The sequence below is a fragment of the Amia ocellicauda genome, chromosome 6, assembly GCF_036373705.1.
Source record: "Amia ocellicauda isolate fAmiCal2 chromosome 6, fAmiCal2.hap1, whole genome shotgun sequence".
Classification (NCBI taxonomy): Eukaryota; Metazoa; Chordata; class Actinopteri; order Amiiformes; family Amiidae; genus Amia; species Amia ocellicauda.
In genome coordinates this window covers 7,784,719-7,800,462 of record NC_089855.1, presented here as the reverse complement: position 1 = coordinate 7,800,462, position 15,744 = coordinate 7,784,719, and the positions used below count along the sequence as shown (strand labels likewise).

Here is a 15,744-nt window from a genome sequence, read left to right as displayed (position 1 = left end):
AAAGGACTGATTGTACTTACTATGAATGTACAATTCAGGTTTATACAGTACAGTCCTGCTTCTTTGCTTAAAATCTTCCTTTCTTTTTTCTTTTTTGTCTGTGCGAAAGAATCAGGAAGCGATGTCAGAGACCGGCCTCCCGTTGACATATTTCCAAAAGGTTTGCAATGATCATGCCGGCCCACGTCCTGTCCAACTCATCCTCAGCAGCTGTGTTTTGGTATTTGGCTGTCGTCCCGATGCTTTTGGTTAGATAGATAGTGCACAAAGCATTAAAAGGTACCCAAGTGCTCATACACAGCACAGACTCCCGATCACACGGGGGGGGCTTGCTTGAGGATGCTGAGACATACTTAAATTATTATTTTGTGCCCTTTTTTACAGACAGATAATTGCAGGTATGCATGAGACAACAGGTCTGTGGGAGTTCTTGGCTGTGTGTGCCGTTCTTCTCGCTGTGGTTTCGATCACACACACAACACTGCCTGTGTGCGCGGCGGAAAGCTACACTAGTGCCATGTGTGCATCGCTCCCGGAGGAAGACCTGCTTACGAAGGCGAGGATGCCTTCAGCTAATGAGCAGGAACTACCTACGTGTTATCTAGTACGTTTATTAGCCTGTGACTAGATTAAACATCTAGACTTCGCCAAAGCCACTTGTGCCTCGGTTTGCCAACGTCTCTACCCTGTGCCCCACTCGCTTCATTACAGCTCCTTCTTCAAGTGCCATTTGAGATATTACATTCAGGTCATTTATTCAATGTCTTCCCTGTAATTTGTGACTTATTTATTCGGGAGGTGGCTGCCCCTGTGAAGTTGTGTACCTGTTGTGCGTTGGGCTTTGTAAAGCCTGGATAAACATGTCTGGACAGGTATAATATAATTAACACATGCATGACAAACACGGGGGCCTTCCCTCTCATTTACAGTCAGGATCACGTCAGGGCTTCTCCATTACGAGTACTATCGGTTTCAAACTGAAGAAAAGCTAAACAATAACTAATTGAGAAAATGGTTTAATTAAGAGCTCAATAATTGCAACCAACTGAGAGTTCAACTGGAAGAAAAAAACAGAAGATACAGGGGCCAGGACAGTTCAAAATAGTTTAGTTGAATTATTGTTAAAGGTCTCTGTTACAGGGAGAGAGTAACAGACCTCTAAAGACTCCCAAAGCAAGTCCCACCGAACGTGGAATCCAACGGTCTTTCCTGTGAGAAACACGATTAAAAAAACAAGCTCTTTGTGCAGCTAATCCCATGAAAGCAAAGGCCTGTGCAACCCTTCGTTCTGATCCCCGTTAATTACAGCCCACAGAGAGGCCTGCCGAGCTGCTGCAGGTAAATAAGATTAATTGAATCTTGCGAGAGATTAACCACAACCGGTCCGACAGAGAGCGTTTGTCTGCCACAGGCCCTTCAGCGCTGCATTTAAAAAATAAATAAATATAATGAAATTAAAAGCTCCCCCCCCAACAGGAAGTGAAGAGGCTTGCCAAATGATCGTGCCCGGGAGCCTCCCCCTCATTATCAGCCTAAACGCGCACCCCCGCCCCGTGGCTTTCATCCCACTCCAGCCCCCCCCCAAGCCCGGAATGCGCCCCCCCCGGGTGTTTGAAGCGCGGATTGATTTCTGACACCTCTGCCGGGGCGCTGGCTGGCTGTCGAGGCACGTCTCCTTTGAAAGCCGACCGCAGACTCTCTGCCTCGGGTTATTAATCTTATAACGACCGCATAATCTCACATAAACACACAGAGTATCATTATCGTTATCATTAACAAGAGTGAAATATCCATTCCTGGGGGAGGGATTAGGGAAGAGATATTATCACTTTGGATCTGATCACGGTTGCTGAGCGCTGTGTTCGATACATGCTGCTGTACAGAATGCAATGAAATCTAAGTTTTCATGTTTTTCTCTTTATGATTATTCCAGTTTTTCTAGTTTTTATAATTCAATCAACTCCATTCCAGTGATTTTAAGAGTTGTCTTCTCCTAATTGTAAGAGAGAAACAAACAGCTTCAGGTCTGATAAATGACACGTTTAATGTAAGAGTTGCAGTAGTCTCTCCATAATATAGTCTTAACTAATTACAATTATTATCATTGAAATTGTTATTTCTACAATCTAGACAATCAAAATAATAAACCCCTTCCTTCCCACTGGAATAACAATTAAATCAAACAAACGGCGAAGATTAGACTCCAGTTAGATATAATTGCTGACATTTCTTGTCGAAAATAAGCTGGAGCGCTCGATCCCTTTCATTTCCATTCCTCTGCCTCCTGGTTCTGCTTTTAATTACTACTTTAGAGAAAGATATCGTAGAGATTATTTGGCTTTATCTTAAAGGGTTACGAGCACAATCTCAACTCTTGACATTGAAGCTTTGCTGTATCCCGCCTGAGATATGAGAGGATTGGAGTCGGTCCATCATCACGTCTCCTGCCTGTTCACTGCACTTGGGCATCGTGAGCCACAGATACCAGGATAAACATGAAGAAAAGGCTTTGCAACTAATGATTTTTACTTTGTGCCTTGTTGGGAGATGGCTTCTTCAATTGACTAAGCCGGGAAAACAAGAAACATATTAAACAGGAAAGTTATGTTGTTCCTTTATGACAAGGCAGCTGAATTAGTGATCTGTGAAATATGTGAACAGAACTCAGGTTTCTGTCTCCACCCGTCTAGCATTCACTGTCAATCCTCCAGATCAGGTGAGAGGTGTCAACCATGTTGCACTGGGAAAAGCAGACGTGTACAGACCCTGCGAGGCTCGCACCAAACACACACAGGAGGTGATGCAACTCTCCTAACAGAGTTGATGTACAGCTAACAATTTTTGTTGTTGTTGTTCATGAAGGTAACCCATCTTCCTTTGGAAACACCAGCTCAGCTTCCTGAGGAGCCCGATGTCAGGGCATATTTAGTTCAGGGCGTGAGAGAATACATTATCGTTCTGGTCGTCTTGGACGTCTTGCTGATTCTCTACCCCAACACCTGTGCGATCATGCTGGTCCTCTCTCTCTTGAAGCAGGCAAAAGAAGGAAGGAATGATGAACGGACAAGGAAAATGCAAAATATGAGTGACTGCCATGGATACCCAACCATCCTACAGGGTTATCTGTGGGCCAGATATCTCATCAGACTCCATGGGCTTCTGGTTTTTATTCCACCCCATTGCCTTATTGAAGTCATTGTTTGAAGAAAAACCCAATTCAACCTTTCATTCAGGCGTTAATCATTTGCTAATTGAAAGACAGCCATAAAACCTGCAGGAACCCCACCTTTAAGGACTGGAACAGCGCAGGCACCTCCTGGTGTGAGATCAAATCTCCAATCCCAGCAACCCTGTGCCCAAACCCAAGCTCTCAGTTTGACTTGCTGTTGCAGGGAGGAAGTTTTGCTTTACAGACAAAGGTCTGACATGTAAGGAGGCGAGGTGTATATTCCCTTACAGAATCCCCACCTGGGGCTCCATATCCTACATGAAACCTTCACTCTACAGGGGTATAAACCTGCTGTCAAACCCCCTGATCTCCAGGCGCTGGGATCCACTCTGAGCTCGGGGCCGAGGCGTTTCCTGTCAGTGCCACTCATCAAACCCGCTCGTCCCCTGAAGCTTTTCATCCCGGTTTGATCAGAACTAAAGTACTTGTGAAATAATAACCCAACTCACAAGCTCGCCGTCCCTTTCGGCTCCCCTCTGAGCTGTCAGGTGAGAAAGAAAGCCTTCACTTCCAACATTTGACACACAGAGTTATCAAAGCGCCCGCGAAAGGAAAAAGTTTGATGTCCTCCATGTTGTAATCAACATAATTTCCACGCTGGCTCGGCCCAGAAATGTGCGGACATTTTAGCAGAGGGGAAACAGGCAAAGTTCAAAGCTTTTCTGCGTTTGCTCAGCGCTCAGTGACAACAGGCTACGTGTTGTTATTCTGCAGCGATTGGGATAGCGGGGGTCACGACTGCGGCAGATTAAAAAACAACAACCAGCAGAAAACTAGAACCATCAATCAGCATTGGGAACGGACCCAACGCACACCAGGGTTGAATTATGGATTTATGAGAGCAGATACAATCTTGTATATTCCGCACAATCTCCTCAAATCATCCCAAATGGATCGCAATTCCTGAGAGAAACCAGAAAAACAATGTCCTTGTTTCGCCAAGCCACCTCAAAGCGCCGCCGTGCCCTGTGAAGAAACCACACGAAGCTCTGCGCTCAGAATATTTTGGGGACGGCTGAGAGGCACAGAAGTGAATTAAATCCAAACTTAATTTTCTAAAATTATCCCACCGCCCACCCCAACTGTTAAATAGCAAATACATATTTGGTGTGGGCAGCTTAGCCAACTCTGGGCTCAGATACAATACAGATATGTTTACTACACTGTTGGATAGGGTGTAATACCATCACCGGCTCAGATGTGGTCATAAATGTAGCTTGAAAGCTGGCAGGACCTTCAGGAGAGATAGTTAAGTTACAAAGCAGACTATTGATCTAATTGTGAGACCTCAGCTTATGACTCAATACTTGCATTAGGCTCCTATTATCAATCAGAGTGAGGTTGTACTGCTTCTCTATTTGCAGCAGGATGGGTCTATATTGTATAAGCGATCACACAACAAATCAGGACACCACAAGAGCCCCTGATTATCAGGTGCATGACTTAGCAGTGAGCTGACGTACAGTACGCTTTACTAACAAAAACTCCTGTAACTATCTTCTGGAAATGGTGCCGTAAGAAGAATGGCACAGTCTGGTGAAGATAGCTGGTGACGATCTCTGAAGCATCACATTTTAAATCAAGACACTCTGTTAACAATGTTCATTAACTCTCAGCCTTCGACTAACTCTGCAGCTCAAGAGCCTTGCACAGTAACCTCTGTTTGTACCACTCAGCGCGCTGCAAAGCTACCCCTGCCTTTTGATTGCTTTAATTGCAGGGTCTTAGCGTGCTCGGCTCTCGGAGAACACTTGGAGGACTCAAAGACTGTATGAGAGACTCGCAAAGCCTCTCCCACCTTGAACTGCAGCTCAAATTGGCTGTTAATAATCTCTCCACCTTTCAAGGTAAGACCTGCCATTGAAACTGTTTTTCTTTCTTTCAGCAGCTCCTTAGCAGCGGGACCCCTGCGCTCCAGCGAGCCGGTCTGTGGTTTGTCCCACGGCGCGGTGCTTAAGCAGAGAGAAATGAGTTTCACTGACAGCCGAGAGAGCGTTTCATGGGACAGAATACAGAAGGAACCCCTCGAGAAGAAAAGGTATTTTAATCACAACCGGGTGTCGTCCGCACATGATGCTGCGCTGGAGACAGATGTGCCGCTTCCTCGAGCGGCTGGAGCTCAATAACCGGCCACAGCTCGGTGTGGATTCGCACGGGGGCCGCGCTGAAGGCCGTTCACAGCACGTGTAGACGGCCTGGCCATTTGTGTTCCTAGGACTTAGTCCATGCCCCCCCTCCTCTTTGTATGGTATCTGCAAAACCCATCTTTCCAAGTTAATCTCCACACAAGAAGGTTATTTTATGTTTTTACCGAGTGTCATGTATGTTTCTCTCTGTCTGCAGACATACGCAAGATATACACTTGCTATTCCCCACCAAGCACCTTCACCAGCCTACGAAGAACACATCTAACCCCATTTGTTTATTTCTTATTCGTTCAAATTATCCTTGCTTCGGCACAGATCTCAAGGGCCGAACCTCTCGCAGGCCCCAGAGGGTGGGAAAGGTGGCAGATTGCTCACGAAATAGCAGAAAGACAGGAACTCTCTCCTCGAAGAGCTAAGCAGCAAGGAGCTCATGAAGCCAGGAGGTTTCAGTGTGAGGGAATGTGGCCCCCAGGCTCCCTGCAGGCCGACCTCGCCGCTCAACACCGCGGTGCCTCTGTCGCATGGTCTTGAAGTCTAATCCTCTATAATTACTGATCATTTTTAAAGTTGACAAGTTAAGCTCCGCAAGGTAAATACTTAGGGAGGCTCTATCCCCTCCAGTCTCCACATTCGCTCTTTGTACCTCAATTACCATTTCACTCCCTTGAACGAGAGAGAGAAAAAGGCAACTTCAAAAAATGTTCCTGGCGTCTGGGTGTCATGCTTTTTTTTTTCTCTTTTCCTTTCCCCCCCTTTTAATTACACCACGGAGAACGTGACCCATTCTGTGCATTAAGTATCATTCAAAGAAAGAAAGAAAATCCCCAAACCCCAAAACAGCATTTTCTCTGTTTGTTTTGTTTGTTTGTTTGTTTGAATCCGATACATCTGTTGATAATTGAAACTATAATAACACATTTTCTTGATTTTGAGTTGTTTTATTGCCATGTCTTTTATAACACCAGCGGTGTAGTTATATATAATTGCGCTATTTTACACTGTTGCAAATAATAATCAAATCAAACTTCCCAATGTTTTAAACCGTTCTGAAACTGACAGACGCCGCATACTGGATTAAGTTAAACTCAATTTAAATTCGCTGCTGGTGAAAAAAAAAAAAAAATCTCATTTATTTTGAGTAACAGAAATGCGCACAATGGCAATAACTGTGTGTTTATTTCTATCAGTAAATCAAAAACGGGATCACAACATGGACAGCTCTCTCACACTATAAACATGCGTATATACACATATTTATAGTATAGTATAACATAAATACCACACCTGTCCTTAACCGTACAGACAGCCCTATATTACACTGCAGCCTGGCATGGATGTGTCCCTGTGAGTGATCCGCTTCTCAGCGCATCCTTCTTCCCAGCGACACATCATTCATTCTCTGCCTCTTATAAGACCACGGTCTGCTTCAAATAAAACACCAAAGATGCAAATGATTGTCAAGATTTATGTCTCCAGCTAATGCGCCTATCAGGCTTTTAGTAACAATAACATACTCCAGTAAATGCTGCTTTGATTAAGTATTGCTGCAATGAAAACATTATATCCCCCCAAATGAATCGGAGCATTTCTGTGTGGGCCAGTTTATATTAAACCCGTCTACTGGGCAGCCAGTCCAAGGGAGGCGGTCATTAGAAATGTGCTGTTAATCTGAGATGCTGACATCTCGGCAGTGTTGTGTAAGCCTATACAAACATGCACCCACACACACACACACACATAACATACACACTGTACTTGTTTTCCAGCCTGGCTGCATGTCCAGATTGAAGGATGTGTGAGTGCATGTAATTCCAAACCCATTAAATGTGTGTCTCCTAATCTAACCCACTTAGCTGTTGTGTGCAGAGAGTAATTTCGCGGCGCGTTGCATTATAATGCCGTTTGATTTGCACAATGCACCTTTATAGTGAATTTAAACAATGCACGTATTCTTAAGGGGCTTTCGGGATTTGTTGACGCCTCCAAAAACCCTTCCTCTGTAGCAGTGGAGGAATGCAAATCAAGGCTGGCGAGGTATGCCAACATCACAGCGTTAGCACGCTTTCTGTCTGCGAAACTGCAGTGCACGACACAAACCACCATGCGACCTGCCTTCAAATAAAACAATACACAGACAAACACACAAACAAAACGTCTAGGCGTGCTTAGCCATGTTTAACTATGCATTGATACTATTTCACCATATTGCACCATAGTACTATCAAAGTCGTCTCTCTCTCTCTCTCTCTCTCTCTCTCTCTCTCTCTCTCTCTCTCTCTCACACACACATGAAAGAATCCAGCACAAGAGCTGGCGGCTCATCGGGGTGGAAAACGGATTGATTTTCAACCACCGGCAGCAGCAGCAGCAGCAGGAGCAGCAGGAGCAGCAGGAGTTCAAAGGCAGGAGAGACATCAGAAGAGCGGCATGAACGTGCATGTCTCTCTGCCAGTGTCTCCTAACAGGACTTTCCCCTCGGTTCAGAGAAGACAGACGGGCAGACAGACAGACAGACAGACACCCGCAGCGTAGGATGAGTGGATCCGGACCGCCGGCTCCAGTGCAAGGACTAACACACAACTTTGTAGCAAAATCATATGACGTCATAGTGCGTTTGCGACAATGTTTCAAAGCGTCTTAAATCGCAGAAGCAGGTTCTTCTGATCTTTGCATTCTGGTGCATATAGTCATAACGTTTGCCGTTGCAGAATAAACGTGCACAGGACCGGACATCCCACTCAAAGTGCGTTTCAATTCACATTTAATTGCTGCCAATAGTGTCAAACCTCACCGGTGCCTTTTGATCATGCCTAATCAGTCACAGGACCGATTGCACAGCACATGATCAGTGTAGGTGACAAGGTAACCATTTCCCCTGCCTTGTATTATAACACCCCCCCTCCCCACACACACACACACACCTGGTGTGGACACTCCTGTCTCCTGTCTCCCAAAACGCCTTACCTGCCCAGGTGAGGAGGCGAGATCTGTAAATCCAGTGGTGTGAGAGCTGTGCGCAGGTCTCTGTCTTGGGGGTGAAGTAGCAGTCCGACTTTAAAAAGTTTGGAAACTCATCCTAGTGTTTGGAGTGTTTTTTTTCCTTCTTTCTTCTCCTTCTGGCTTCCAACCTGGTTTCCACAGACGCTGGCTGCACTGGGGGAATCACCAGAGTCTGATGTCTGTCTTGGAACATGACTTCTCTTGGGAAGTGGTTTTTTTTGTAGCTCCTCCTTAAGAGAAAAGCACTCCTCCGCCCTCAAATTGGGCCCAAATCAACCTGATTCAGGTAGGGCAGAGGAGCCGGGGCGGCGATACCCAAGCGTGGCCACGACCCGAGGGCGCCATCTGCCGGGCATCAGGGATACAGCACATGTGAACAGCACCTCAACCAGGCGAGCAGATCCACAACAGCGGCTTTTAATTTGTATTCACCCCGTCCAACAGTCACACAAACACCAGTTTCCTTTTGAAATGCTTTGGTTTGTTTGTATACACTGACCTGTTTGTGTGTGGAACCTATTTCCCATCTTGTTAACAGGACCCACTGTCCAGAACTGGAAAAACATTGCTGCTGTTGTTCTGGGAAACAGGCTAACATTTGGATCCTTTTTATTCTCTTTTATAATCACTGTATACACGTGGTTGCAGAAACACACCCGAAACAAACACTGTACAGCCTCCAATTCTTGTTTGTATTTCATCTTAGAAGTGATCACAAATCTTTAAAGGTTAATTTGCCCCAGATTGCCACCTAGAAGGAATACATTAAACACAATATTTGAATACTAACTGTAGATAAACTGGGTCCCAGTAACAGTGGACTCGTGGTAATATTTGTTTGGCTTTGAAATCTTCTTCACTTGCACAACTCTCACGGTGCATATGAGACGTGTGAAGGAATCCCACACCCGAGAAGCTTCTGTTGGTTTAGATTACTTTCTCATGCAAAGATGTGGAAAATGTGTCAGAAAAGAGGCGAGGGGATAAAGAAAAGATCTGAATCTGGTGTGACACGTATCTGGCTGCCGAGAGCTCGGTGCAGCTCGAGAAATGGCTTTAATGCTTCTCACTTGAGTGTTTACGTGCAAGATCACAAGGCTACCAACCGTTTGAAATTTCCCATGAGTATGAAAGCTTTCCTGACGGGGGATTCCTTGGGCTACTTGCAGCGGGTAATTTTTGAGAACCTGTCCGCCTCTCCGCTGTGAGATCTGTGCTTCGTTATTAATTACCACTGCTGCTTCCTTCATAAAAAATGAAAGACTCACTGTCCTCACAACAGTCACCATATTAAAACAGCAATTAAGATCCAGAATCTGATCTGAACTTCGATGTGTTGACGTGTTACTTTGTCAACAAATGAAGACATATAAGTGACAGAATAATCAAAGTCAACTAAGTCAAAGTAATGGGATGGTATTTCTAATTTGCACTCTGTTGTTCGCTGAGTGTGGCGTCGCTTTGAAAACCTTGGCTTTTTTGTCGAATTGGGACATTTTAGTGTTTGCGTTGAGCTGCCCTGATTAGGCCGAACAATCCTGCAGGCCCTGGGTCGGCAAAGCAGGTGCCCAACTCCTTCCCAGCCTTCGCCCGGCCACAGAAGCTGAAATACGAGTGGCGGACAGTGTGCATCGGCGGTCTCGTCTAAACCCACTGAAAAAAACGATCAAATTCAATTTCCTCAGCCCCGGCCTCTGGTTTTGATCTCAATGGTAATTTTAAAGTCAGGCTACGGAGAATCCAGACAGGATGTCATTTTATTGGGGTGTTTTTTCTCTTTCCCTTTTAATGGGATTCAGACTGACAGAAACCAGGTGTTCTTCGGAGGTCTGTTATTTAGGTTGGACATAACTCTGGGCTTTCCATGGGGGTCTGAAGTGGCCAGTTGTGGTAACAGAGGGAAGTCTCGATCGTATCTCTTCCCCTCTTCCTCTTGGCAGCGCTCGGCGTTCATCCGCAGGAAGGACCAGATAAAAGCAGGACTTTGAAATACTCTAAACCTGCAATTACAGCCCCTGGCAGCCCTACAAAGAGAAGGTGGCCTCTTCACTGATAGCAGCTGATCACAGTAACAAACAAGTGGCTTCCTGGGGGAGCTGATGTTTTTCTCAGGAGATTTACTTTTAATCCCTTTATTTGTTGATATGTTCACAATACATGGTGAGGTTAATTCCTGTCATATATTTTGAACATGTAAAGTACATGTATGGATTACAGACCAATACAGATTTGAAATGTACCCCATATATATTTCAAATTTGCAAAAAAAAAGGTCTCGTTCTGGTGCATGAGGATCACATATCATCTTCTGTATGTATTACAAATATAGGTTTGTCCCTGGTTTTACAATCTTTATTCCCTTATTCATGTATATATTGCAACATTCTATAGGCCATATGTTTTGTTGTGGAATTATGCTGTGTTATAATGCTAATGCAGCCCTTATATCACCTAGCAGTTTGTTGTCATGATTAATTTTACATTTAATAAGCAACCCTTATGGGACTTGGATGTAATCCTGGACTGAACCCGCAAGCGACTCGTTTTGTGTATCGAGATAAAGTGTGTTACAGTGGAACCGCACACAAGAATGAGACTTCCCTGATTATAGGAAGAAACGCAGAGCAGGCTTACTGTGGTGTTGTTGTGTTAGGGCTGGGAATGCGTCTGTACTGTGTATTAACTGCAGTTGTGTCTGTGGTGTGCGGAGGACACAATCCAAGGCGCCTGTCTGAGGTATGTGTGCGAAAGAAAGGCAGAGCTTCATCTCAGGGCGAAGGGAGATGCCGGGTTTTCCTCTCCAGCGCTTTAACCTTTATTCCACTCCTGGTAACTGTGGGGGGCCACTTTGCCGAACCGAGCTGAGGAAGGCTGTTTCATGTTTTATTTTATTTAATGTCGCAAAAGAAACAGACGCCTCCCGGTGGCTTCCCATTCACCCCTCGTGTTATTATCATCACCAGGACGCCGAGCTCCAGAGCGGCTGTTCAGAGGAATGGGGGGGTTTTCAGTGAGTTACCACTCTGAGAAATGGGTGGATCTGTGACTTGTTATTTCACCTCGATATAGAAGGCGTTTAGACTGGTTCGCAGGTCCGCCCGTCCAACACCAAGGTCTGCTTCACACAGCGTGACAACAGAGACACTCAAAGTAAAGGAAAACAGATTTAAAGATCGAGTACTTTATATTTAAGCAGTCCACAGAGGGACCTGGAGCTCGGCACTAGAGCGAGAGTTTCAGGCCACAGGTGTTGGAGATGAAGGACTGAAGATGGTAATCACAGCACTACACAAAGAGTGGTGGGTGCCAGGCACAACCCCCCCAGCCCTGCTCTTGAACCCAACTCCCTGGGATCCTGTGGGGAAGGTTTGAGGTTTGAGGGGTAGACTGGGCCAGCTCTCCTTCGTCGTCTCCTCTCTGTTCTGATGTCACAGTCAGACAGGTTGACACAAGTGAGGAAAGGGGCTGCGCAGCGGGATCAGGGGGATTAGGGCTTACCAGACAAGACTGTCTTTTAAGTACAAAAGCTACAGTAGGGAAGATTTGCTTTGCAAGCTGGAGATTTCAGTAAAATACGGCACACAATGATGGGTTTGCTGGGATTAGGCAAATGTTGCTACAATTGCTTGTCTTCATCTGGTTTCTTTTCTTTTTTTATTTATTTTGCTTGCATTATGTTTTCCCCCCCTCATTTCAATACAAAAAAAAGTTCAGCTTCTTATGTGGTGGCATCCAATTGTATACTGTAAATGCGTTCAATTAATAATCATTTTGCACTTAACTGCGGAGAAAAGAATGGAATAATTATGTTAATATCAAATATTGTCATTCCTGGAGACGGGGTCTGAAAGAGAGAAGGAAATCAGAAGCTTGATCAAAGACGCGCGGTAATTTGTTAAAATTGATTAACACTCAGAGAGACAGCAAGCACCACAGAGTTTTACTGCAGGAGTGGAGGCTGGCTGAGACCTCTGCCCCCCAGGCTTAAGAGCGGATACTTTTGACTGCCGCACAAAGAGACACAACTTGTCGACCAACAGCCTTTAAGCCTAAAAGCTCTTCTGCGAAAGACATGGTTTCTTTTATCGGTGGCCACAGAACATCATCCGACACGCTGAGTGAATCATCGGCCGCCACACTCCTTACAGAAAATCCTCTCCCCGTCTGTTGAGGCTCCAACACATGGAAATTATATTAAAGACAACAAAAGCGGTGACCCTCTAATCCTGATCGAGCGCCTGTGTGTGAACACAGCGGTTTCATATCGAGGTCGCTGCGGTGCGTGCGTGGAATCCAATTATGCGCAATTACCTCGACTGACACTGTTCCAGAGTGAGAGAGATGGCCGGCGCAGTACAGAGGGAAGATGTGAAATCCCAACACGGTTTGTTTCCAGGTTGTTGGAGCAGATGCTAAACCACAGCCCCCCGGGGATCACCTGTCCTACGCACTGAGCTCATTAATAACGGAGTCAATCCTGTCTCAAACCTGAGTGGGAACAGAACAGAACAGGTTTTCCCTGAAGGTTTATAAGTTGTCCTGATTAAAAAAATAAACATAAAAACATAAGAAAGTGTCCAACCGAGAGGAGCCCATTCGCCCCATCGTGCTCGTTTGGTGTCCATTAATAACTGAGTGATCAAGGATCCTATCCAGTCTGTTTTTGAATGTTCCCAAATTGTCTCTTCAGCCACATCGCTGGGGAGTTTGTTCAGATTGTGACGCCTCTCTGTGTGAAGAAGTGTCTCCTGTTTTCTGTCTTGAATGCCTTGAAGCCCAATTTCCATTTGTGTCCCCGGGTGCGTGTGTCCCTGCTGATCTGGAAAAGCTCCTCTGGTTTGAAGCGGTCGATGTCTTTCATGATTTTGAAGACTTGGATCAAGTCCCCACGTAGTCTCCTCTGTTCCAGGGTGAAAAGGTTCAGTTCCTCAGTCTCTCAGTAGGACATTCCCTTCAGACCTGGAATAAGTCTGGTTGCTCCTCTGAACTGCCTCTAGAGCAGCGATATCTTTCTTGAAGTGTCTTCTGGACAGTTTGACTGACATCCCTAATAAAACACCTCCGTATTACTTGCTGTAGGGTACAATGTAACGTTCTCTCAGCATTGGGGGGACGCCATCCCCCCATAAACCTACGCCTGTGCATGTATAGTATAGATTGTGTACCATTGTGTAACAACTCAGTGAAAAGACTAGGCATGAAAATGTTTCACCGGTTGGCAAAACAAAAATATACTTTGTTTTTTTTCCCTCCACTGAACAGGGCACTAGTTTATCTGTGACTCAGCAGGATTTTGCTGTTGTTGTTTTTAAGGATTATGTAAAGAAAAAACATGGGGGAAGCATACGGTAAAAAACCAAAACAACAAAGGTAGCCTGCATGATGAAAAGAAAGACTCCCTCTTTTATGTAATCTGAAAGAAAGAAAGTCTTTCAACACCCGGAGTGGGAATGGGGAAGCCGTGCCAAGCGTGTGGGTCTGTCTTGGCACTGAGACGATATCTTGCACATCGCAATCTTCAGGACTGGGGACTGAGCCAAAGCACGTGGGGGTCGGGGTTGTGTTCAGCGGCTCTGAAAGGAGCAGTGGCTGTGGGTCTATCTGGCCCTGCGTTTCCTCGGGCATGACTTCATATACCGTCGCTGTTGTAATCTGGCTTTCATTTATACAAATAACCGTCAGTTTTCTTTTCTTCGCAGTGAAATGCCTTTGTTTCCATTCGACGGGAGGAGAGTTTGCTGTTGGCTCTGCTGTGTCTTTCTCTCGGTATCCTCTCAACCCAGTGGACTGAACGTCACCCCCTCAGCTCTGTAGCATTCGGTGAAATCCAGTGTCTCAGGGAGGGCACTAGTGTACCAAATATACCAAATCACAGACACATCTACTAATGGAGAACAGAAAGAGGAAGAGACAGCAGAAATTTCACTTCATTCTTTCAATATATATTCAGGTTGTGTAATGCATAGTAAAAAAAAATGTACCCATAAATATAAAGAATGAATAGATATGAGTGGAATAACACACCACTCTGATATTTGCCTCGGAGGAGCACAAATTGCTGGCAGCCCGTTCCTAATTGCAGGCAGTGAGCTGATAAATTAGTGAAGCAGATCCTCCAAGTGCTCAGTTTTTAATCTGCCTCTTCAGAACTCCACGTTTTAATTGGATTCTAACTCAATAGCAGAGACGTGGCTGGAAGAGACTGCGAATGCAAATGCGATTAACCTTTGGCAAACGCAGAGCCCTCTGTGGAGCGCATGGCCTTTCGTCTGTTGCTGGTGGACATGGTCTTCGGCAGGCGTGATGCTACTTTTCTCATCACCTATTGAGGGCGATCCTTTAAGGCAGTTCAGAGGAGCAACCAGACTTATTCCAGGTCTGAAGGGAAAGTCCTACTGAGAGACTGAGGAACTGAACCTTTTCACCCTGGAACAGAGGAGACTACATGGGGACTTGATCCAAGTCTTCAAAATCATGAAAGGCATCGACCACATCAAACCAGAGGAGCTTTTCCAGATCAGCAGGGACACACGCACCCGGGGACACAAATGGAAATTGGGCTTCAAGGCATTCAAGACAGAAAACAGGAGACACTTCTTCACACAGAGAGGCGTCACAATCTGAACAAACTCCCCAGCGATGTGGCTGAAGAGACAATTTGGGAACATTCAAAAACAGACTGGATAGGATCCTTGATCACTTAGTTATGAATGGACACCAAACGAGCACGATGGGGCGAATGGCCTCCTCTCGGTTGGACACTTTCTTATGTTCTTATGTTCTTTAAGGTGGCAAAATCCCTCTGCGAATTTGAGTTCAATCCACACCTAGACTTTAAGGTCTTACTCGTCTGTGACTTTCAGAGAGGAGACGGGGGGGGGACTCACTTCGTCCCACAAAAATATCCCGCTGAACAATTAATCTGTACACCCAAAATCATTAACCCTCCAGCATGAATCCATGGAGCCAAACTGTTTCTCATCTGTGCGTTGGCTCCTGCTTGGAAGAAACCGGAAGACACGTTCTTACTGTGCATCGAGGGGAATCTGCGCCTTTAGGCCACTAGGCCATCGCATCAGAGAATCCTTCAAAATCAAAATCAGTTCCTCGCCACGTCCAAACAGACCACAACCACTCCGAACCGTTCGCGCATCATTTGACCGCCACTCTGGTTTAAACACACAGAGGGACCTAATTGTAGTTGAAGGAATTGACAAACATTCACTGTAATTGCACATGGAGGGTGTTAAATATATTGCAGTGTTTTATCTTCTGTCAATGAATTCACCGATTCAGTAAAAACAAGTAATAGAGCGAGACACATTTCAACACAACAGCCCCTAAAAGACACAGTTTACTACAATATTT

The 15,744-nt window shown here is 45.4% G+C and overlaps 1 protein-coding gene across 1 annotated transcript in view; it reads right to left on the bottom strand.

Annotated features, from left to right (window-relative positions):
• The window catches only part of edar (ectodysplasin A receptor), a 36,601-nt gene extending 28,049 nt beyond the window's left edge, over positions 1-8,552 (bottom strand). Inside the window, exon 1 of the mRNA XM_066705985.1 lies at positions 8,341-8,552. The gene's annotated coding sequence lies outside the window, so the exon portion shown is untranslated. The remainder of the gene's footprint in view (positions 1-8,340) is intronic.
• Positions 8,553-15,744: the final 7,192 nt, after the last annotated feature.